Source organism: Nycticebus coucang, chromosome 14, assembly GCF_027406575.1.
Source record: "Nycticebus coucang isolate mNycCou1 chromosome 14, mNycCou1.pri, whole genome shotgun sequence".
Taxonomy (NCBI): Eukaryota; Metazoa; Chordata; class Mammalia; order Primates; family Lorisidae; genus Nycticebus; species Nycticebus coucang.
In genome coordinates, this window is record NC_069793.1 from 94,333,928 (window position 1) to 94,343,429 (window position 9,502).

Below are 9,502 nucleotides of genomic sequence, written 5' to 3' on the forward strand. Positions count from 1 at the left end.
TTTGGAGGGTATATCTGTGGGAAGTGCTCTCCTAAAAGCAGTGCTCTTGGAAATTGAATTTTCCTAACCCTGCTGTGACTTAAGAGGATCATTTTTTGATAGAAAATTTGGGATTAGAAATTGGGCCTTCTACAGATAGAGACCCAATCCTAGGATTCCTCAGCCATGAATGATGAACCTTGAAAAGGTTGAAGATAAATTTTTTTAAAGCATTAACATGTTAATTACATCAGTATTTTCTTACTAGAAACTTGGGCACAGGTTGCATGTAGTCTGAGTCAGGAATAGTGCTGGAAATGGAGCCCAAGACTTGACTCCACGTCTATATTGTGCATTTTTTTCAAACTGAACTACTTAAACAAAAGTTTGTATATTTAGCTAGTGCTTTCTAAAAGCCTTTATTGATAATCTTTAGACCTTATTTTCATCTCAACTTTACAATTTATTACCTTCATAACATCACTGTTAGGTAGGTAGGTAGGAAGGAAGTACCGGGTTATTCAGAGTTAAAACGGAGCTCAGGCTGAGTGATGTGATCAAGTTAATACGTGGTTAGTCATAATGAGCACCTTAAAATTACTTTAAGATGCACTTACAGATATGATTGGCATTACCAGATTTTTAAAACTGAACTGTATCATTGTCTACCTATTTCAGAAGTTGACCTATTTCAGATTCCCTAACTGAGCCTGAAAGACTGGGGAAGAATTAGAGTAAAGCGAATTTTACTGATTTCTTTCTCCCATTCCCTCTGGTTTTCCAAGTAAAAGAAAATTATATAACCTTCAGGACATACACGAATGTATCATTAGGTTTTACATTTATAGCACAAGGAACAGCATAGAAGTCTGACAATTAAGTTCACAAACTTATCCTAGAAAAAGTGTTTCTTTGCTGAATATCATCACTACAGTTCCCTTTGAATGTTCCCCTTGGGAGGCTATGCATCAGCTAGTTCACCCTTCAAAGCAGTTTTGGAACTCTGTGCTGGCCACCAAAACTGCCTTATTACACTTAGTGTCCTGAATGTCATCAAAATGTCTTCCTTTCAATAGTTCCTTTATTTTTGGATAAAGAAAAAAGTCACTGGGAGCCAGATCAGGTCGAGTAGGGCGGGTGTTCCAATATAGTTCTTCGTTACTGGCTAAAAACTGCCTCACAGACAGTGCCGTATGAACTGGTATGTTGCCATGATGCAAGAGCCATGAGTTGTTAGCCAAGATTTTCCTAACTGAAATTATATCTTTAAAAAATTTTATCAGGCTTGGTACCTGTAGCTCAGCAGCTAGGGTGCCAGACACATACACCGAGCTGGTAGGTTCAAATCCAGCCCAGGCCTGCCAAACAATGACAAATACAACCAAAAAAAAATAGCCGGGTGCCCCAAGAGTTTGAGGTTGCTGTGAGCTGTGATGCCACGGCACTCTGCCCAGGGCAACATAGTGAGACTCTGTCTCAATAAATTAAATAAATATAAATAAAATAAGAGATTCCTGGCCTCAGAATACTTAGGTTGAGTCAGGTATGGCCTGGACAGGCATTGCTTAGTTGCTAGGGTTAGAAGCCTATCCCAGAAACTCAAGTAAAATAGAGGTTATCTTAAGAATACTCAAAGGCACTTGCTCTGTGGAACTAACTCTCAGCCTCCTTCTATTCATCTGCCCTCTTTCTTCTGCAGGACTCAGTGTCCACACTGCAAAGCTGTGTCGTTTCTGCTGCTATTTGTGTTGTTTAGATGCATCACCAGCCCCTGCGGTAAGTCACACGCTCACAGAACCCTCCCTCTCTCCCACTACATCTGTTCTCCTGAAGTCGTTTTATACAGAAAGCTGTTTCAGGAAGTTTTCGTTTTCATTTTTAAACATGTCCTGTTCTTACCTGGCCTGGCTCTCAGAGATGCTTTCAGAAGTGACAAAAAGAAGAGGAAGAAATCCATGGATGGTGTTCGCACTCCTGGCGCCGCCCAGGCCTCCTCTCCAGGGCCATCTTTCCATTGTATCATAATCTCAGCCTCCTTTTTGAAAAAGAGACAGAGAAATGGTTTCTAAAGGTCCTACCAATAGGAAGCGGCTTCCTGGGAGCTTAACCATCTCTGTGTCAGCATCTGAGGAAGGGGGAGGGGGAGAGAGGACTTAAACTGTGTTTTGACTTTTTCAGAGAAGAGGGTTCTAATGTCCTCTTGAGATTTCCTCAACTTGCACACCTCCTGTTCACAGAGGATGTGTTCAATAAGAACTGGGGGTTGAGTCCTTTTGAAGGGTCTGCTTCAAAGAAGCCACAGGGAAGACAAAGTTGCCAACGAGAGAAAAAAATAGAAGTGGCAAAGCTTGCAGAGCACCCAAGCACTTTCTGTGGCAATAGGCCCCCCCAGACACCACAGTTCTCCACCAGGCCACCCCCACCCACCATGCCCACTGACCTCACTTATGAAATCCTTTAATAAACAGTCACCATTTACGAAATGTAAGAAAAAGATGATCCCATTCGTGATAGCTACAGAAAATGTAAAACACCTAGTCCTAAATTTAATAAATGTATAGGACCTCTTTGAAGAAAACCCTAATACCAATTTAAAAAGATTCTAATAAATGTAAAGAAACATCTATTCCAGGGTAGGAGGACTCAGTAATGTAAACATACCAGTTCTCCACCCGAAAGATGTCATGAAATTCCAGTGGATTGGAATATTTTTTAACCTATATAATTGATACCTTGACCAAATTATTTAAAAAATTTCCACTCAAATCTGTAAGAGCATCCAAAAAAAAAAAAGAAATCGCATAAGCAGGAATAATGGGAGGGTTTTCCTTTCCCCCTACCCATTTTAAAATGGACCATAAATGTACAAAAAGTTAGTGTGAGTCTTGGCCCAGAAAAGAGAGATTGGGGGGTAGGATGGAATATAATATAAAGTCCAGAAACAAACACAAGTACAAAATAATTTCATATATAAGAAAATTGTTTTAAAGATTAAAAAAAAAAGGAAAAGAATGAACTATTTGGTAGATGGATCAGGAAAATTTACTAACATTTAGCAGAAAATAGATTGCTACCAACAAGCACAAGGCCAAAGCAGAGCTGATGGATCCTGTCAGTAAAGAAACAGCAGGCCCCTGGTTATATTCTTAAATCAGTGAAGAAAGCAGCCAAAGGGCCCTTGGACCCTGGAGCAGGGAAACACTGAAATAAAAAGGACCAGGCTGGTGCAGAGAAGCCACAGTCATACCACAGCTAAGTTTCAAAACTTCCAGCTCTACGCTAAGGACGGGGAGGCAGGAAGCCTTCCACCTCTCCAGAACCAGGAAGTGATGTGAAATGCCCTGGCAGGAGCTCCGCCCAACCTCCCATATTCTCCCATATTCTCGAGTTCCAGGAGGGTCATGGGTGTTCAGGCCACTGCAGTTCACGTCTTGCCTCCATGGCCTATGGAGATGACCATAATGTATGAGGTCACAGGCACCAGAGCAAGGCTGTTCCCCTGCAGATACAAGTTCTCCAAGATAAATTGAGTATGGTTTAAAGAATCTGAAGGAGAAAAAATGCACTAGAGAAAAATATAGGTAAATAAATGTTGAATATTGAGATGGAATAGCCTTTGTAAGCATGATATTAAAAGCAGAAATCATAAAAACAAAACAGGAAATAGCTTGATAGGTATCATAGTTTAAAGTCTGTAGTTATACCACCATGGCAAGATAAGTGAATCCAGCATAAAGACCATTGTAAAAAAAGAAAGAAAATCTGTGAAGCCATTGCTGTTGCTATGCACAAAAAACCTGAGCTTTCTGTGAAATATCCTTTCATCTTGTTTTGAAGATTCAGCTTTTATGTGGGTGCAGGATTGCTATAAGAAAGGTACACCCATCAACTCTAACATGATTTGAGAAAAAGCAGTCACTGTGTGTTATCAAACTTAAAGCAAAAGGAAGGTGAAGGATCTAAAGCTGGAGGATTTAATGCCAGCAAAGGATGGTTTAATAATTCTAGAAAGAGGTTTGGTTTTTAAAATGTCAGGATAACAGGAGAGGCAGATTCTAATGACCAAGAGGCAGCAGATGAGTTCCCAGATTCCACGTATTAAGAAAATCACTGAAGAAAAAGGACATCTGCCTCAACAGAGTTGTTTTGTTTCGTCTCGTCCTGTTTTGTTTTTGAGACGAGATCTCATCTGTCACCCAGGCTAGAGTGCAGTGGCTTCACACAGGTCACTGCACCCTCAAACTCCTAGGCTCAAGTGACCCTTTTCCCTCAGCCTCCCAAGAACTGACCAGGTTTTTAATACAGACAAAAATGCCACAAAGGCCAGTGATTGGTAGGAAAGAGAAGCAAGCAGCAGGACTGAGGGCAGGAAGGGCTGGGCTGGCTATCTCTGCTGTTTGGTGCAAATGCAGTCAGGTGTGTGACCAGGACTGCCCTTATCCATAGAGCTGCTAACCCCTCGTCCATGGAGGGGAAACACCAGCTGGTTGTACAACAAGAATGGCTGGACGAGAACCCTTTTTCTGCATTGGTTCCATTCATGATTTGTCCTAATGTTAGGAAGTACCAACATGCACCGCAGTGATGGTTCAAGAAGTTTTGCAAAGGACACAGGTGCCTTGAAGATGAGGAGCACAGTGGCTGGCCATCAGGAGGAGACGACAACCGGTGGAGAGCAAACGTGGAAGCTGGTCCTCTGACAGCTCCATGCAAAACTGCTCAGGGTCGACGTTCTGTGGCTGCTCGGCATCCGAAGCAAATTGGAAGGGCGAAAAAGCTCGGTAAGTAGCTTCCTCAAGAGCTGCCTGAAAGTCAGAGCCAGGGGTCCTCAAACTGCGGCCTGCGGGCCACATGAGGCGGTGTAATTGTATTTGTTCCCGTTTTGTTTTTTACTTCAAAATAAGATATGTGCAGTGTGCATAGGAATTTGTTCATAGTTTTTTTTTTTTTTTTTTGTAGAGACAGAGTCTCACTGTACCGCCCTCGGGTAGAGTGCCGTGGCGTCACACGGCTCACAGCAACCTCCAACGCCTGGGCTGAAGCGATTCTCTTGCCTCAGCCTCCGGAATAGCTGGGACTACAGGCGCCCGCCACAATGCCCGGCTATTTTTTGGTTGCAGTTTGGCTGGGGCTGGGTTTGAACCCGCCACCCTCGGCATATGGGGCCGGCGCCCTACTCACTGAGCCACAGGCGCTGCCCCATAGTTTTTTTTTTTAAACTATAGTCCAGGCCTCCAACGGTCTGAGGGACAGTGAACTGGTCCCCTGTTTAAAAAGTTTGAGGACCCCTGGAGCCATCATCGTTCTCAAGTGTCGTCTTCCTTTTTCTACTCAACAGCAACAAACCATTTCTTGATCAGATTGTGACGTGTTATGAAAAGTGGATTTTATATGACAACTGGCAGTGACCAGCTCAGTGGTTGGACCGAGAAGAACCTCCAAAACACTTCCCAAACCCAAATTTGCACAAAAAAAAGGTCATGGCCACTGGGTCCTGGTCTACTATGGTCTGATCCACTACCGCTTTCTCATTCCTGGTGAAACCATCACAACTGAGAAGTCTGCTCAGCAAACCAATGAGGGGCACCAAAAACTGCAATGCCTGCAGCCGGCATCAGTGAACAGAGGGGGCCCACGACAGCTCCTGACCACACTTCGTAAGTTGAATAAATTGGGCTATCAAGTGTTGCCTCATTCACCTGACATTGTGCCAACCCACTATCACTTCAAGCATCTTGACAATTTTTTGCAGGGAAAATGCTTCCACAACCAGCAGGAAGCAAAAATGCTTTCCGAGAGTTTGTTGAATCCTGAAGTACAGTTTTTCCACTACAGGAAGAAACGAACTTATTTCTGATTAACAACAGTGTTTTGATTTTGATTCATAAAGATGTTTGAGGATAGTTACAATGATTTAAAATTCATGGTCCCAAACCTCAATTACTTTTGCACCAACCTAATAACTTGCCAATAAGTGACTTTTAAAGTTCTTTTAATATTAGACAATGCCCCCAGGTACCCAGAACGCCAGGAGTTTAACACTGAAGGAGTCAAAGCGGTCTACTTGCCCCCAAACACATCTCTAATTCAGCCTCTAGATCAGAGTTATAAGGACCTTCAGGGCTCATTACACACAGTACTCTGTGGAAAGGGTTTTCAACGCTTAGAAGAGAGCCCCAGTAGAGAACATCATGCAAATCTGGAAGGATTACTTATTAAAGATGCCATGATTATAAGGAAAAAAAATCCACGAAAGCCTTCAAGCCAAAATAATAAATTTCTACTAGAGAAAAATGTGTCCAGATGACTTTACAGGATTTATGACAGAAACTGATCAAGAGAATCATGAAAGAGATTGTGGGTATAACTCAAAAAAGGGAGTGAAAAGTCTCAAGACATAGATCTTGGGGAAATTCAAGAGCTAACAGACCCCGCAGCAGAGGGCCTTAACAGGTGACGTGACGGAGACAAGCGCTTCATGGGAGAAGCAGGAACGGGGACCACGTTGAGGCGGACAGTCTGGCAGCAAGGTTCTCTTCGTTCAAGGCTGCTTTCAGCTTCTTTTATGACAACATGGACTCTGCACAATGTGAACACAAGAAATAATGGAAGAAAGACTGGTACCTTAGAGAAATATTTGTAAAGTAACGTAAAAGAAAAAAGACAAATTACAATATATTTCCGGAAGGTCCTGCCGACTGCGCCTCTCCCTCCTGGCCCCCTTCCCACTCCTCCCCCTCATCTGCCTGTGCCCTGACCCCTGGGGCCAGAAGACCAAAGCCTGCTCTTCCTCAGCCCACTGAACATGGAGACAGCGAGGACAGAGCTTTCTGATGACCCACTGTCACTTAATAAACACTAAATATATTTTCCCTTTGATTTTCTTAACATTTTTTTCTAGCTTACTTTATTGTAAGAATACAGTATATAATACACATACCGTATAAAATATGTGTTAATCAGCTGTCTGTTTGATCAGTAAGGCTTTCAGGCAACAGTAGGCTATTGGTAGCTAAGTTTGGGGGAAGTTAAATTATGTGAATTTTTGACTGGGGATCAGTGCTGCTAATCTCCAACTTGTTCCAGGGACAACTATAAATCAGAATCTTTGGGGATAAAACCCAGGCCTCAATATTTTTAAAGCTCTTTAGTTGATACCAATCTTGCTCCTAGTTTGAAAACCCCTGCGTTATATTATTTTAGACCATTAACATATTTTCTTCAATATTGTGTGCATATATAGGAATATGTTATGCAAATATAAAATAAATATCTAGTTAAACATAATTCCTTTCCTAAATATATAGTAAATAATTCTTAGGCCCAGGACTCAGATCAGGCATGCAAAATTATATTTATTTTTGGTTTATTATAGTTTGATTTAATTTCTATTTCCAGCCTCTATTCACAAAGATAGAAGAAATATAATCTTACTCAATTCAATTTTATTTCAATTCTGGGCTTGCATAGGAAATATTTTTTAAATCTCTCTTATGTTACTTATTAGAAAGAAGAGATAAATGTGTTTGGTCATTATATTTAAACCAAGACATGTCTTAAATAAATAATTGATTTTAAAGCAAGGTCATCAACATTTTGTTTTCCCTTTTATCTTTCTTTATGAAGCCCAGAAATGGGATGTCATTAATTCAGACATAACATACATATTCTGTCTCTTGTAAGACATATTTGTTCGTTTGTCTTGCGTAGACTGTATCACCTCCCTGGAAAGGAGAATGGCATTTACGCATAGATAGTGCTCAGTGCTGCATCTGACACCTAAGACATTTTTAAAAATTGAATTTCTGTATATTTTGGTCTAGATAACAGAACAGATATTCACAGCCTAGTCTTGGCTCAAGGTAGACATAATCGCATGCTTTCACAGGCAGCACACACACCCACGTGCACGCACACACTTGTTCTCTCTCGCACACGCCTGCTGATGTGCACGCAAATAGGCACAGTCTTTTTCTCAGCTATCCCACATTGCTGCCGTGAATGAAGATCTTACCGCCCAGGTTGCTTCTCCATGATCCAAGAGTTGGCATGATGTCACGGCTGCACTAGCTGCTCTCTAAGAAAGGGCAGTGAGAAAGGACCCTGCCCCAGCCCCACGCCCCACCCCTGATCTCCAGGCAGATGACGAAATTATACTTGGCAGGGCAAGGAACCAAACTGAGCTCTTTGCCTTTCCATCCAGCAACTCATGCGGCTTTGGTGTCTATAACATGTTTAGAACAGCAAGGATAAAGCTCCCTGTCATCTTAGGAAAATGGATAGGTGCTGAATATATTTTTAATTCACGCTGAGGCATTCTCAGGGGATTTACCAGTTAAACCCCAAGCATCGCTGGGCCGGAGCTCCGCTGACCACCTACCTTGGGAGAATGTTCTGATATCACAGAAAATTTGTGTTATTGCTGCATTGTTTCACTCATACTGCATCTAAGGGACCTAAATGATTTGTTCCCAAAAAATGTAATTCCTGAATTTAATGATTCTGTGACTATCTAGATTGACTTTTCAGATCTATAAATGTACTTTTTAAATAACGTTATAGTCCACTTAAAAGCATTTTTAAGTTATGTCCTGGTGAAGTTGGATAGACCGGCTGGTAGGCCCTCTCTCTGTGTGTTCTTTACACTTGGGGCAAAGAAATGTAGGCTTTGTGCTACGTTTCCTGCAGGAGAGCAGCTTCTGGCATGGCTCCCCTCCTGGGGGCCCTCCAAGAACACAGAATCAGACAGCCTCCATCAGATCACACACATTTCCATGCTCGCCTTCCCTTCATTTCCCAAACGATACGTATTTGTTCCTAAGGAGAAATGTTTACAATTGAATGGATTTTATCGGTATATTGTTTACTCTTCCTCTTTAATACTGATTGTGTATAAGTCTCACCATGTCAGTTGATAGATACTATTTACCATTGACTACATTCACGTTGTTTTTGCCTCACTTTGCCTCTGTGGACAAAATGTATTTAATTTCACATAAAATAAACATAATTATATCGCGTGTGTGCTTTTTAATAATAAACAAAAAGACCCGGTACTATGGTCTGAATTGTTGTGTACCCTGAAAATACGTATGTTGAAACATAAACCCCAATGTGAGGTTATTTAGAGGTGGAACTTTGGGAAGGGATTAGGTTGTTATAAAAGAATAGAACAAATTTACCCTTACAAAAGAGGCCCCAGCGAGCCTCGTGTTCTTTCCACCACATGAGACCCCGTACAAAGACGACCTTCTGTAAAGAGGATCCTCTCCAGATACAGAACCTGCTGGCGCCATGATCATGGACTTCTCCGCCTGCAGAGCTGTGAAAAATCAGTGTTTGTTGTTCACAAGCCACCCAGGCTATGGGATTCTGTTGGAGCAGCCCACACAGACCCACACAGACTAAGGCACTCAGTATTTTTCTTTTACTTTTTTGCTTCTGGGCATCTCCTTTCCTCTGTTCTATGTGGGTCATTATGAAAGTTTTGAGATATATAAAACTCAAGAAACAAAAAATTTGT

At 41.7% G+C, this 9,502-nt stretch overlaps 1 long non-coding RNA gene across 1 annotated transcript; it reads left to right on the forward strand.

Annotated features, from left to right (window-relative positions):
* The first annotated feature begins 1,373 nt into the window (after positions 1-1,373).
* On the forward strand, positions 1,374-8,978 carry LOC128565969 (uncharacterized). Its single transcript, XR_008374360.1, has 3 exons — positions 1,374-1,755; positions 4,540-4,760; positions 5,318-8,978. It is a non-coding gene; the product is annotated as an uncharacterized LOC128565969 (long non-coding RNA).
* Positions 8,979-9,502: the final 524 nt, after the last annotated feature.